Source organism: Callorhinus ursinus, unplaced genomic scaffold (genome assembly GCF_003265705.2).
Source record: "Callorhinus ursinus isolate GAN/ISIS: 27379988/994484 unplaced genomic scaffold, GSC_fseal_2.0 scaffold2, whole genome shotgun sequence".
Taxonomy (NCBI): domain Eukaryota; kingdom Metazoa; phylum Chordata; class Mammalia; order Carnivora; family Otariidae; genus Callorhinus; species Callorhinus ursinus.
This window is the reverse complement of record NW_027397064.1, coordinates 41,441,263-41,456,437: the sequence shown is the minus strand read 5'-3', so window position 1 is coordinate 41,456,437 and position 15,175 is coordinate 41,441,263. Positions and strand designations below refer to the sequence as shown.

The 15,175-nt window shown below is 44.4% G+C and overlaps 1 protein-coding gene and 1 non-coding gene across 2 annotated transcripts in view; both read left to right on the top strand.

The window, feature by feature from the left end:
• The first annotated feature begins 5,362 nt into the window (after nt 1-5,362).
• The window catches only part of MYO1B (myosin IB), a 179,622-nt gene continuing 169,809 nt past the window's right edge, over nt 5,363-15,175 (top strand). The window contains exon 1 of the mRNA XM_025848374.2: nt 5,363-5,633. The gene's annotated coding sequence lies outside the window, so the exon portion shown is untranslated. The remainder of the gene's footprint in view (nt 5,634-15,175) is intronic.
• Nucleotides 14,440-14,512, top strand: TRNAE-CUC (transfer RNA glutamic acid (anticodon CUC)). The gene has a single exon. It is a non-coding gene; the product is annotated as a tRNA-Glu (tRNA).

Sequence of the window (15,175 nt, the reverse complement as noted above, 5' to 3'; positions counted from 1 at the left end):
TAATAAATTACATTTTTTTGTTAAGCAATTATCTTTCTCCATCAGCATTATCCTATGCTAACACTTGTGATGAATGTATACACTAGACTCAAATAAATGGACATTTAGTTTTAGGGACTGCAGCAGAAACCGAGTCTTACTTTTCATGTTTGCTAAATGGCTCTCCATTTGGGATAGACAGCCAGTATTTTTTTTCCTTTGCCATAATATTTACTTTTCCTTACAGTCCTCCTCGAGTCTCCTCAGCAACGAGATGACAAGTTCCCTAGTTATCATTAGAAAAATGAAAATGCTTTTTTAAAAAGATTGGAAAAAAGTCTAGCTATTTTTCAGATTGATTTATTGTTTTACAGCAAGTTTTTGCCATAATGGTACTAACATGCTACAGCTTGAGAGAAAATAAAAAAGACAATTATTTTACTAGTTAAAATGACAGAATGCAAAATTGTAAAATGTCGGGGGGAAAATGCAGGCAATTTAAATTTCCTGGCAATGGGTCTATAATTTATTTGAAGGATCAGAGTATTCTGAGCTATGGACAAATGCATTTTGTGGAGGAAAAAATTACACTTGGAATTTCCCTGCCTGATTTTAGTGTTCAATTACATTGTTATGCTTTTGTAAAGAATAGTTGCTTTTGATCTTCCCATAGGCCAGTACCTATAAGGAACCCTATCTGTGAGGTCTTTGAATTCTTCTTTTTTTATCTTCAAAAAGCTTTAGCGAATTTTCCTGCCGGGGAGAAATTCTATCAGCCATTTTATCCTTTAAGATCCTGTTGGCATTTATCTACTATTTAATTTTTTTCATTAATTTTATTTTTTATTGGATTATAATTGACATAACACGATGTTAGTTTGAGGTGTACAATGTAATAGTTTGATATTTGTATATATTGCAAAGTGATCACCAGTTGACAGGTCAGTTAACATCTATCATCATATGTAGTTCAAATCATCTTATTTTTTTCATTCTCATTGAAAATGAGAATTTTTAAGATCCACTCTCCTAGCCACTTTCTATCTACAGTTTCTTAAATACTTAGAGTAAGAGTAGTGTTTATTGTCCTGGAGGCTGAAAATGCCAAAGAAATATTTCTTATAATACCCAATGTGAATTTCAAATAATACTGTATTAAGCATTTCTTTTCTTTTTTTAAGATTTTATATATTTATTTGACAAAGAGAGAGAGCGCGCGCAAGCAGGCCGAGCAGCAGAGGGAGACGGAGAAGCAGACTCCCTTGCTGAGGGGGGAGACTGACATGGGGCTTGATCCCCAGGATCAGACGATAAAGCGTTTATTTTCAAACCACTCTTTAAATACATAAAAAAAGTTTCTTTTGCATGGAACTCTGTAAGACATACTAATTCAGGGTTTACTGGACTTAAAGATTTTATTTGAGAGAGAGAGAGAGACAGAGAGAATGAAAGCAGGGGGAGGGGCGGGGGAAGAGGGAGAGAGAGAATCTCCAGCAGACTTACACCTGAGCGAGGACCCTGACGTGTAGCTCGATCCCATGACCCTGAGATCATGACCCTGAGATCACGACCTGAGCCGAAACCAAGATTTGGACTCCCAACCAGCTGAGCCAGCCAGGTTCCCCAAGAACACTTTTGAAAACAGGGTAAGCTCTCGAAGATTGTTCTTATTGTGATGGGTCTGGTGCTTTCTAACTGAATTACTCCTTTGATCTAGAGATCTACCATGTAGTTGGAGAGACCAAACATTTATACGAGAACAACTAGAAAGATTGTAGAACCTGGAACAAATTAATAGGTACTGAGAGGATGTGGCATCAAGATATTACCACGGAGGAGAAGGCAGGATCCAATTCAAGAAGAGGGTCAGCAATAGGTGAGAACTGCGTTTAGTCTCAAAGGATAAGGAAAGCGGGTGACAACTAAGTGTTTGGGTAGGTAGATGAGAGAGAAGATGGCCAAAACAAAGACCCTTCAGTTATTTTAGAACTGGAGGCCCTTAGCACGTTAAAGACTGTGTGAAATAGCTCTGGACAGACAGCGTGAGCCTTCTGGTTAAAATTCTAAATGTAGCTATAGATGGGGCCAGTGAGAACACATAAAATTATGACTTCTGGCTCATTATTTCTTTTGCTACACCAAAATGAGGTAGAAAGAGGTCGTGTGGGCCTTTTGTGGTTTATTCCCCCCAAAGTTGAATTAAAAAAAAAATTTTTTTTTTTTAAAGCCTCAAGTAGGGACACCTCAGTGGCGCAGACGGTGAAGTGTCTGCCTTTGGCTCAGGTCGTGATCCGAGGGTCCTAGGATCGAGCCCCGCATCAGGCTCCCTGTTTGGCGGGGAGCCTGCTTCTCCCTCTCCCTCTATTGCTCGCCCTCCTTGTGCTCTCTTGCTCTCTCTGTCAAATAAAATAAAGTAAGCTAAAATAAAATAAAATGAGATAAAATAAAATAAAAAGGGTTCAAGTTAAAAACACCTAAGATAAAAGAAAAACAACAAACCCTACACATTTAGTGGTAATACTCTTCCTGGGAACACATAAATGTGCTTTTATATCTACATTTTCCCACAAGGATTGCAGGATTTCTTTTGTTTTAATTTAAATCATTGCATGTTTTCATTGACCTAAAGTATACTTCTTATATTCTTTTCACTCCTGTAATTTGAAAATTTATGTTTTTCACCTTAAAATCATAATAATAGTCTTTCTGCTTCTTCATATATTCTGCTTCCTTTAAATAGATTGATAGGAAAGTAAAAAATGCTTTTGTAGTTGGTGGATTTATTATCCATTCTTGACAGGTACTAGAACTGTAATTTGCTTCTCTTAAATTCAAAACTTGTTGATTGATTGACTTTGAAAAGAATGGTCAAGAAGGTAAAAAGTATTTAAAAACCTCATGGTATGTCTTCAGGAGTTTGGATTTTGAGATTTATGAAAACTAGGTTAATGGTGTTTTTGAAAGAGGAGCAGAACTTGGCTCTAGAAACACTCTTGGCTTCCTAATAGCTTCTAGGTTCATTTTCTCAGTGATTATTAGGATGAGTTCAACAGTTTCTAACATTTTCTTTTCTGAATTTGCTGAAAGCCAGGGAGAGAGAGCTAGGTCCTTCTAGAGGCAGAATTGTTTCCACATAACTAAATTCCCTATCTTTTCCTTGGGGCAGGAGCTCCAAAATCTTCCTAAGTGTAGCTTTCTCAGGAGTCCTTAACAGCACATACTTGTCCCAAACCTACTTTTTAAGAAAACTTGGCCCTCTTCAAAGATGAAAAGATGATAGAGTTCCCCCACTTTTTCAAACCATTTGTTTACATTTGGTATTTGTGAACCTGCCATTTGAACTTGTTATTTTTTGGAAAGCTGGACCAGATAGAGAGGTCAGAGTCTTCCTTATTGCCAAGCTGCTATAAGTAACCTGTTTGGAACCAGAAATCAGACAGGCAAAATGGAAAAGTAAGTCTAAATGTGTCATCCGGTAGCAGGTCCACACACTGGGAAGACTGGTGTGCATCAGGCTAGGTTAGCGAGGTCCGAAGCAGTGTGACTGCGGTGGAGACTGTGGAGTCAGACTGCCTGGGTTCAAATCTCATCTCTGCTGCTATGTAACGACCCCTCCAAAGACAATCTCTCAATATTGTTGTGTCTCCTGATTCTGGGCACTGATGAGGTTCAGTTAGGGTTTCTCTCCTGGTCTCTTATGCACTGTGGTCAGTCAGTGACTGGGGCTGGGGTCATCCCAAAGGCTTAGGAGCTCACATATCCAGCTGTAGGCTGGGTTCTCAGTTGGCACTATATGCTGGAACATCTAGCCCTGACCTTGCATGTAGACTGAGCTTCCTCATCGCATGGCAGCCATGATCCAAGGGTGAGAGCTCCAAGAGAGGGCCAGGTTTGAAAGCTGTAGCTCCTTTTACCACCTAGAATCAGAAGTCATACAGCATCGCTTCTGCTGCGTTCTATTCATTAGAATCAAGCCACTAAGTTCAGCCATATTCAAGAGGAAGGCAATCAGACTCCACTCTTTAATGGGAGGAGTGTCAAAGAATTTGTGGACATATCTTCAAATCACCATTGCCATGTATTAGCTGGAAGATCTCTCTGGTTTCGGCTTTCCTTGTCTATAAAATTAGAACAAGAAAGAAACCTACCTCAGGTTTCGGTGAGGATTAAACAAGAATGGAACAGTACCTGATATTCAATATACCTCAGCTTACCCCATTATCATGTCTTCTTTGGATCTGAATTGATGCAGATAGTGTCATCAATGATGATACAGTTCTAAGCAGATAGAGTCTGGGCAATTGCCACCTTTCCAAACTCTCCTGGTGACATTTGACAAATCCCAGTGCCTGTGGTTCTTATGCCTCTGGGAACAGAGTTACTATATATGGTATGAATTCTTTGGTTCACCTCATTTTAGTGACAGTTTCCAGATATAGGTCAGTCCATTTAAACCTGGCCCCATTTATGGCAATTTATTTCATTATAGGATAAAGTAGTTAGAATCATGAGTAATAATTACTGTGCCCACATTGCTTTGAACACCTTAGCCGAGTAATCCTCACCTCACCCAGTGAGTAAGGTTGGAGGAGCACCCTGCCCTCCCCTGGGATGAGGAAACCGGGACCTGGGTCAAGTGGCTTGCTCTAAATTCCACCAAGTGGCAAGAGGCAGGCTGGAGTGAGAAGCTGGAGGTTCTGACTCTCTGGCCCCTCCACCATGCTTAAATAATATGCGGACTAATACCCCATCATTGATCATTACCCAGTGGCCATTGATATCCTATTTTCAGATACATATGGGTATTTGAAATTCCTTTTAAACTATCTTGTATTTTTTGTAGTAGAGAATTGGCCAGTTTCTACTTATTATAATGTGAGATATTAAAAACCTTGTAAGTACAAGGATACTTTGCTACTCAAAACACTTCCTTTCTCTTTCGGTCAAATTAATCCTTTCTGATGTTCTTGGGTAGCTGAACTTTTTTATCTAGGGCAGAAGGAGCAATTGAGAACACTCCCAGTCTTTGCTGGCATTCGCCCCCAGGCTGCCGCCTAGTTGTCCTCCCCTGCCAGTTACTACATTTCTTGTTTGATGTCAGTAAATTCAAGAGTAAAACAGGTATAAGGGCCGGGCTCTCTCTGTGGGTGCTGAGCGAGGACGCCTCCCCTTTCTTTCCTCTCTTCCGTTCCGGGCCGCATCTAGGCTAGCCTTCGGGTGCGCAGGCTGCCGCTTGCGCTCACCGGGGGGCGCTGTGCAGCCGGCACCGGGCGCCCGGAGGTGAGTCGGCTCGGAGGCGGTGGCTCCGGGTCCTGCCGGCGCGCGGAGGGGCGAATCCCAGGCGGCGAGGTCGCCGCCCCCGCCCCTCGGCCAGCCCCTCCGTCTGCGGGGGAGAGGGGAGTGGCCGCACGCCTCCCGCCGCCGCCGAGCTCTCCGCAGGCGCCCAGCACTCTGCAGTCGGGCGCGCACCAGAGCTCAGCCGCGGCGCGTGGAGGCGGTGTGGGAGCGCGGGGCGCGCAGAGGGCCGGCAGCCACGGGACAGCGTCCGCCCAGCAGCCTCCGTCGAGCAGCCGCCGCTGGAGTCCCGCGGCTTCGTGGTGGGCCCGCGTCCGGGAGCGCGGGGACGACCAGGAGGCGGAGCGGCGCTCGGCGAGGTAGCGCGAGCGCTTTCCCCCCTCTCCCCTGCCCTGCCCGCTCGCTCCGGCCGCGGCCCGCCAGGGGCAGTAGAGTGGGCGCCTCGTGCCTTTGTGCCCGAGGTGCCCGTGGCCCCGCCGTAGCCCACGGGGCACAGGGCAGCGGGGGCTGCGGCGCGCTCCTCCCGGCGCAGCGGCGCTGCGGCGAGAACCCGCGCAAGCTGGAGGTCGCGGGGGGTGGTCGTGACTCTGCAGTTGCTTCGGAGGCGGGTGGGGGAGAAGAAGGCTTGTAAACTAAGTTGCTCTTACTTTGCCCCATCCTCCTTGAATCTGCGGGCAAAGTGGAACCCAGATCTTCGTCGCTCTCACCCACACCCCCTCCTTTTCTCTGGCCCACAGCTGTTTCCTGGCCCCCTGGTTCTATGGAACGGCACGGGGTGGCCGCCTCAGGGAAGGAAAGCGTAGGGAGAACAATGGGGCGTCCTGGGGAGTGGGGTTCAGGTGCGGCGTGCCCCGGCGGCGGCGGCAGGGGAGAAAGGGGGTCCAGCACCCGATGGGGCGTCCCGCGCGTGCAGCTGCGCTGTGCTCCTTTGTTCCGCCGCGGCGGAGGGGGCTGCCCTGGGTCTCGTTTCCTGCCCGGGATGGGATTGATTCAGGGTCGTTGGGAAAGAAGGGGAGGGAGCGGGGCTGGAATGAAAACCAGATTAGGAACCGGAGTCCTGAAGGGTGATTGCTGGGGCCGGGAAGAGGGTTGGGAAGGGGTTGATGAGAGTGCATTGGAGAATTCATTGCCAACACAACATTTTGCCCACGGGCCCTGTGGGTTTCTGGAGCTTCTTTGTAATGCTTTGTTCAGACCGGCCGAACGTTTATTGCCACAACAAGTTGTGCACTTCCTTGAGTTCTAGGCGCTCCCAGTGTTAGTTTGCTGAATTCAGATTTTAGTTATTGTGGAAGAAGACTTTTGTTTGTTTGTTTTTGTTTTTGTTAGGGATGAGGGTATTTGTGTGTAGGTGTGTGCCCATGGACCTGTGTGTGTAGCTAGTGGATACTGGCTTGAATGGGTAGGAGGCAAATTTTATAGAATTGATTTTGACATAAAATAATTTTCTGCATTGTAATATAGTTTAACAATTTTCCAGGAATGTTTGAGGGGAAACCGCTATAAAATTAGACATTGCTAAATAAATGAATCAGATTGTGTAACACTGAGTTGAAAACCCTTTTGCAGGCTTTCTCAGAAAACACACCCCACACACCCCAGTGTTCGGGGTTTGAGTTGAGGACCCACTGCTTCTGTGCTTTCACTCCCCCAGTGTGGGCCACCTGGAGTAAGAAAGAGAACTCATACCATTATGGTCAATGGGAATTTTTTTTTTTTTAGGGGGAGGTAGAGTTAAATGTAATATGGTGGACATTTGTTGAGTGACCCTTTTCTAGATTGGAATCAAGAAACCCAGGAGGAAAGGTTGACCTGGGGAGGGAGCCAGGGGGGATTGAATGATGAGTGTTTTTGAATAGGGTATTCCAAGCAAAACTGGGGAGGAGGCTGACATTTCCAGGCATTCATGGTTTGTGCCTATGGGACACTGGTGGAAGGATCCCAAAGTCGGACTGAAGGTTAGAATTACTGTGGTGATAATTGAGGAGACATCCAGTTATAGTAGTCTGGCTGCAGGCAGGAGTGGCAGATGACCCAGCGCTTCCTCTTTGACAACTCTGAGGACCCACGGTTAAACCACCCCACTGGACATTCAATTTAAGACAACCAAATCTGAAAGCCTCTTAACCTTAGAAGGGGAATTAGGAGCTTACTCCAGGGGGAAAAAATGTTTCTTGCCCACGAAGTGGTAATGGAAAAGAGCTGTATAAGCTGCTGCTGAGGATTTGTCTTTCTTCGTGGGGGATGCGGTCACATTTTCAGGCCAGCCTGAGAAGCAGTGGGACTTGTCCTCAGGAGCCATTATCCTGTGAAGTTGAAGTGGGATGTTGTCCAATCATCAAGCTGTTTGTTGTTATAACTAACACACTGCCTGGCAAAACATGGTGCCACAGGCAGCAAACAGAGGGAACAGAGGGAGACTTCTTCGTTATTGTTGTTGTTGCCATTTTGGACTTTTCATTTATGTTGTGAATTGTTTTGTAAAATATAGCACAGTTGGATTCCTCCCAGCTACTCATCGGAATATACATTAACAACAAGGAAGCCCGAGACTGTGTTAAGTGCTACTGGAGACACAGGGGTGGGGGTGGGGGTGGGGGTTCTCTTACATAGCTTGTCTCTGGCCAAAGGCTCTCCCCATGGGTCTCCCATTGTGTGGTGAGGCTGACTACTGGCTGCACCCCCTTCATGGGTTGGGATGAATCATCACTTTGTCAGGCCTGGTGTTAAAGACTCACTCTCCCGGGTTGCTGCACAGTTATGCAAAGCAAAGTGGAGCTTCTGACCTCAGTGGGGAAGGAATAGGGGGTAGGAGTGGTTTGGCGAAGAAGGGATCCTAAGAGTGTGAGATCCATGTTTTTTAGCATTTGTCCCCACTTTGGGTGAGATTCTTCCCTCTTCCCCCTCCCTTCTACTATTTTTTAATAGCTGGATATTTGGATTTTCATTAAATAGCCTAACAATAATGGTCACTGTCATTTAGTAAGTGTTTACTATGTGTAATGGGTTTTGCATACGTTACTCTAGGAATCCTCACAACTTGCTAAAGTGGGTATTATATCCACTTGACAGTTGAAGCGAGGCCTACGGAGTTTACTAGCTTGCCTCTTACACCCTACTTGTGTGAGTAACTAGCAAGTGTTGGAGGTGAAATTTGAACTCCCATCTCTGATTCCAAAGTCCATATTCTCTTTAAGTAAACACTGTATGGTATGATATCTTTAAAAAAAACTGGAATAAGGACAGCTTGAATATCTATTTGATTGGCCTTTTGTAAATTTCTTATCACTTTCCCGAATATTTCATATTTGATCCTTTCAGAAACCTCTGTAGGGGCACCTGGGTGGCTCAGTCCGTTAAGCATCTGTTTTGGGCTCAGGTCATGATCCCAGGGTCCTGGGATTCAGCCCCATGGTGAGCTCCCTGCAGCTTCTCCCTTTCCCTCTGCCCCTTCCCCTGCCGTGTTCTCTCTCTCTTTTTCTCTGTCAAATAAATAAATAAAATCTTAAAAAAAAAGAAGAGAGAAACCCCTGAGGTAGGTTTGGAAGGCACAATTAGTGACATCACAACTCTTAAAAGTGTATTTGCTAAAAAGCTTTATGCTGTGTGATGGCCTGTGTGAATAAGCTTTAAGTGAAGGCAACTTTATTTTTAAGAAGTTAGGCTGCCAACATTTAAAAATAAGTTCTTTTTTGGAAACATTTAAAAGTGGGTGGAATGGAATAGATCTTACATAGTGTTTAAGCATTTTATATTTATTGAAATCCACTTTAGCTCTTTTTATCTTACAGCCTTTCATAGAACAGCACACTTTGGAGACCCAATGCCAGAGTGTCTTTTAAGAAGAGAAATACAGAGGGAAGGAATGTGATTATAAGGAGGAAGTGGGACATCAGAATTGGAAACATACGCAGCAGCAGGCTGTGGATTTTCCCAGCACATTTTGGGCCTGGCAGTCGCCTTTTACAGAAGACATTCTTCCTTAGGGAAGTGTCAGGGGTCTTTCTTTACAGTACCTCTGAGATCATCAAATTTCTGTGCTCATGGGAACACATATTCCATGGAATTTCTGGGCTCATCCTGTACCCACAGGGGAAGTGAGCTTAGGTGTCTGTGTGAAAAAGGAATGGAAGTGGTTTCCAATCCTGGGGGTGGCATGGAGAGTGGTCGTGGGCAGGAGACACCTGCCCTTGACCCATGAGTGACTGCTGAGTGCAGGAGTGGAATGGATTTTAACACTTGGCATCATTGATTATTTATGGATTTCTCTAGAATGCTCCTGGGCAAATGTAAAAGTCAATATTGGTTTTTTGGGGTTTTTTGTTTTGTTTTGTTTCTAAGATAAGACTGTAAAGACTGAAGGTTCTGTCTTTACTTACGTTACTTACATTAATTATTTCAAATAATGATAGGACATCATTTGGGGTCTTCAGGGACTGTGGTGTAGGGGCAGTAACTTTTGTCTCTTGTCATTATATCCCCCTTCACTGGATATTTGGAGGGAGGCAGACACGTGGTCTGTTGGGCTTTATCAGGGACCACCTTCCAGCTTACCCGCTGAGCAGGATAAAGGATGCCCTACAGCATCTCGCTCCTATAACCTTTCGTAGATTTCTTCTCTGCTGTCAGTACCTTCTTCATCCATCCATATTTTATTAAGCACATGGTTGATGGGAGGCCATGCATTAAAAAGCAATAAAGGGAATCCATTGTGCCTCAAAGGACACAGCAGGGCAGGCTACTGTGCCCAGAGTGGATGTTGGGGAAATGAGGAAAATGACTGTGACAGCTGTGGTGACCAAGGCCACGCCAACACTCGCTGCCCAGACAAAAGCTGAAAACAAACAAAAGCGAGAGAGTGGGAGGAGGCCGAGCACAGTGCCCGCTCTGGCTTTGTCCTCGGTGGTTTCATTTCCTCCAGCCTCTGGTGGCGTGGAAGGGGTCAAGTCTCTGAACACCTGCCTCTGAAGGTTGGGTTGGTTGGGATGTTAGGAAGCAGCATCCTGGAGGAGAGCGTGGGGGATCCTGTTTGGATTCTGAGGATGTATAAAGTGCCCTTCTGTGGGAGAAGGTGCCGAGTCACGTGGCTGGCTCTGGCCCCAGGTGGGCCCTTGGTGCCTCCCGCTTCCTCCCCTCTCCACCTGCCAGCATCCTGTCCTTGTTCTGTGGTCAGCCTGGCTGGCGAGTCAGCCCTGCTAAGGCTGTTCACGGACTTCAGCCGTATTTGCCTTGTGGACAAGAAATGCTGAGTCCCCAAAGAATGAATCATTCATATTTACATGATGTTCATGCTTTTGTTCGTCAAGTGTTGGGTGCTTTCTTTGTGTCAGGCCTCAGCCTGGGCACTTTGTTTTCTTTTCTTTTTTTTTTTTAAGGTAGGCTCCACACCCAGTGGAGTTCCTGTCTACCTCGAACTCGCGACTCTGGGATCCAGACCTGAGCTGAGATCAAGAGTCTGAATCTTAACCGACTGAGCCACCCAGGCGCCCCCTGGGTTTTTTCTGCGGCTTGTTTATTTAATCCTCGCTGCAGTCCTTCAGTAGGAGATATTTGTGGATGAGGGAACTGAGTGATTTACCCAGGGCTCTGGTAAGAGGTTAAGCCCAAGACTGTGTGCTTTCCAGAACATGTTGCCTCGTGGTGCAGTGTTCTTTGAAGCTTTGGGCCACTCTTAAGGAGGTTGTTTTAAGGAGTTGGAGGGAGAGCCTCCTTTGACAGTCTCTCCCTCCTGACTTGCTTCCTTTGTCACCTGGAGTCAGGGTTCCTGTGGGTGTCCTTGGCCAGTCCAGAGCTGGGTGGGTTGGTTGAAATGCTTCTCGGTTTCTCCTTTTCTGGGCCTTGTGCTTGGCTCTCCATGGTGCCTCATTCTCCCCCAAATGAGGGTGACTTGGTGAACAAGATTCAGCCTGCAGGTGAGGATCCAGCTTGCCTGGTGATCTTTCTTACCCTCACCCAGCACTTCCTTAGCTACAGGAATTAGATGGCCATTTGGGAGTTTCCAGGGGCTTTGTCTGGTCGTCTGGTCTCCAGTCTATCCAAGAGCAGTATGTATGCTGCTGGGCATCGCGCTGGAGTTCAGGGTCTGATGTATATGAATGAAATGGTGTGAGCACCACTGCAGAGCTGGGGCTTAGGGAGTAAGACTTTGGACAAGGCGAGGAGGAAGAGGGTTGGTATAGAATTTATATTCTTCCAAGACAGGAAGTTTTAGAAGTTGAAGTCTGGGGAAAAGTGAAAATTGACATTCTCACTTTGCTTATCAGATAAACTCTGAGCTTCCAAAAATACCAGGTGCCTGGCTTTCCTTGATAGCTTGAGAGGCCAAGAGGAAACCAGGTCTGTACCTTCCAGGGACTTTCCCACCGATCTTGCGAGGACTCGGGAGGCTTGGAAATTGCACAGATGGCTTCATCTTGCTGTGTGAAAATGAGAGTACAATTTGAAATTGTATCTTACACAGTTTTAAACTTGTTAAAAAAAAAAATTCAGCATCCTTAAAGAGATCTTCGAAAATGGAATTGAAAAGACAATGGAACAGATTGTTAACGATTGGCTTTTGTTAACTGTGTGTGTGCCTGTCATTTTCCTACTGGTTTCATAAAAGCGTTTTTCATACACTTCAACCAAAACAAACAACAACAAAAACTCGTTTTTTTTCCAAAAAATTTTCGACCTTGATTAAAAAATCCCTGCCAGCCCTGCGTGCATTTTCTAGTATCTCTTCTCTCTCCTCCCTGAGAGCTGCTTCCTTTGAAATTTCTTTATTATTAGACCCTGCAATGCTATTTGCAGTTCTTAGCTGATCATTTTTTCCCTTGAAAGTACTTCAAAAGGATCATCACAATTTTATTCATTTTAGAATCCCAGCTTAAGTGCTCTTAAGAAAAGCTTAATTTTTATAAATCCTGGGCTTATAAATTTTTATAACCCAGTGCACAAGGCTAGTGCTTTGTAGGCACTGTGCTCACAGTTTTAATAAGTTGACCACAGTTTTGATCTACTCTAATGTGGTGAGCCATCTAGGAGAAAGTTCTCATTTGCCTCGAAATCTTCAGGGTGTTGAGAGGTATGCATAAAAATAAATGAACTCCCACACTCGGTCAGATTCAGGTGTTGGCCTTGTGCAACAACAGAGTACCAAGTATTCTGTGACGTTGGTGTGGGGGGCAGAGTTAAACTTCATGGCTTTGTAGGGTTCCTGGATCTCTTCAACATCTATCATTGCATAATCTCTTAAAAGCCTCTCATTGATATATTTAAGTTCATATATCAAATTCTTGAATTTTTTATTTTTATTCTATATTCTATACATTTCACACCTTTAAAGGTAGAACTTGATAGTACTGGTATTTTGACTTCCAAGTGCCCAATTTTTGGAATGGTAGAATGTTAAAGTTGAAAGAGCCTAAAGGTCACCGCTGTAACCCCTTCATCATATTTAAGACCTGCTCAGGCTCATAAAGTTGGGGATAGATCTGGGAACTTGATTGTAGTCTCTTAACTTCTTGCTCAGTTTTCCTTCTAGGGGACTGTCTCACTGTCTCCCCATTCCCTAATAGTTGATCCTCTTTTGACTTCAGTGTTTGTGCTGGTAGCATTCCTAATCATCATCTGGGCTTGGGACTCCAGAAGCATTGCCTACTTCTCAATTTTCTGTGACCCATCCATTCATCCAGTCTGTTGTTATGTTTGATTGATTGTTGCCTTTTATTTGCAAATCCTTAAGCCTCTCTTCTGGCTCAGCTCTCTAAAAGGCTGGGTTAGTAGAATGTAGCAATTTCCAAAGTGGGTTGTTCCATCAAAAAGTTAAGAAGTTGAAAAAAACACCCATAAAGTGAGTAGATGGTGTATAGTGAAAAGTATCCTTGGAGAAGTAGGTGTTGGCTAAACAACATTTTAAATAAGTTTCTTTGCAGAAAGGCTTCTCATTGCCTTTTATTTGTGGCTGCAGACTATCCCAGAGAGAGATATAATATGTACATGTCCCCGTTGTGTGACCATTGGACCACTTTGGGCGGGCCCATTATACGATCACACTGCCATAGTTCCTTCACGGTGCCATTTCTAGATCCATTACTAGCTGACTTTCTGTGAGAATATTTGTTTGATGTGAGCCACACTTGGTTCACTCTCAGATATATCTTATGCTTGTTTCCTCATTTATTCTCCTGGATCTTTCCTTCTCCCTGGAAGCCCCTCTCCGCCTGTTACACAGCTTTCACAACCCAGTTGTGTTATCGTCTTTGTCAATTTCCCCCAGACTCTTGCTCTTCTGAACTTACAGCATTTATTGTTGTACAGCTTAAAAAAAAGAGAAAAAATTTGAAATAGTCAAAATATTGAAAGTAACATTGCGTACCTATAATAGTTAAATTACTGGAATTTGCAAAAGTGACGTTTTCCATATTTGTGTCTGTTGATGTATCCCACACACATTGCATTCTTTTCTTTCTCCACTGGTAAACTTGTACATGTTACCCAAGCATGGGGCTTGTTTTTGTTTTTGTGCTTAAATTTTGTGTTATTGGTGTTGCATTGCATTCAGATAGTATTCAGGGAGAATTGCCATCTTTGGGGCTTCATGGCTTGCCATCTGCAAACTGATGAACTGCTCTATTTATGTATGTCTTTTATGTCCTTCAATGAAATTTTATAATTTTACATGTAAAACTCTTTTATGTCTTCTGTTAGATTTGTGCCAAGGTGCTTTATGGTTTTTGTGGTCATTGCGAATGGTCATGGGGAATTGCGTGTCATATTTCTGACTGGTGTCACTGGTGTACAAGAATGGTGTTGATTTTGTATTTGTTTATAGATGGTTCTTGGCTGATCAAGTGTACATTTAAACTTGTGTTTGTTCTTAGAGCCTGAAGTTGGGTGGCTTATCTAATAGAGCACAAAATACCAACCTGTAATGGAAATGTCACAATTTTTTTTTTAAAGATTTTATTTACTTACTTGACAGAGAGAGAGACACGGTGAGAGAGGGAACACAAGCAGGGGGAGTGGGAGAGGGAGAAGCAGGCTTCCCGCTGAGCAGGGAGCCTGATGCGGGGCTCGATCCCAGGACCCTGGGATCATGACACGAGCTAAAGGCACACGTTTAATGACTGAGCCACCCAGGAGCCCCGGAAATGTCACAGTTTTTAAAATTACTGTAGGGATGCCTGGCTGGCTCAGTCAGAAGAGCATGAGACTCTCGATCTCAGGATTGTGGGTTCGAGCCCCACGTTGGGTGTAGAGATTACTAAAAAAAATAATAAAAAAATAAAAACTTCCTTTAAAAAATAAATAAAATTACTGTAATACTTTTAGAAGTAAAGGGAAGTGACTTTTTCGTTCTTTAATGTCTGCATTTATTCATTCATCAGATGTTTGGGTGCCTGGTATGTGCTACTATACTAGGTGCTGAATCTTTAATGGTGATCAGGCAGACATGGTTTCTGCTCTCATGGCGTGTGAGGGGGGAGAGACATTGCAGAAATGAATGCAGATATTTATGACATATTTATGAATTGTGATGGGTGGTGTGAAGGAAAAGGACAGGGGGCTGTGAGTATAAGAAGGGTGGGGAGAGGTGACCGTAGATTGCGGATACAGGGAGGGCGGGTCTGAGGACACTGATGTTTGTGCAGCCCCTTGGGGGCTGAGTTGGTGCTGGAGGGGAGAGAAACCTGAAGAGCTTTCCAGGCAGTGAAAACCAAACCAAGCTCAGAAGCCCTGAGATGGGGCTCTGCTGTGAATGGTAGATTGATGGAAATTTTAGTAATCAACGACTTAAATTTTTTGTTATTGCCTCTTAGTAAATCATCATCATAGTGGTATTACATACCGCGTGAATTACGATGACATGAAAATATTTATTTTGGGCCAGTATGTTCTCCTTCCTCCTCAAATGAAA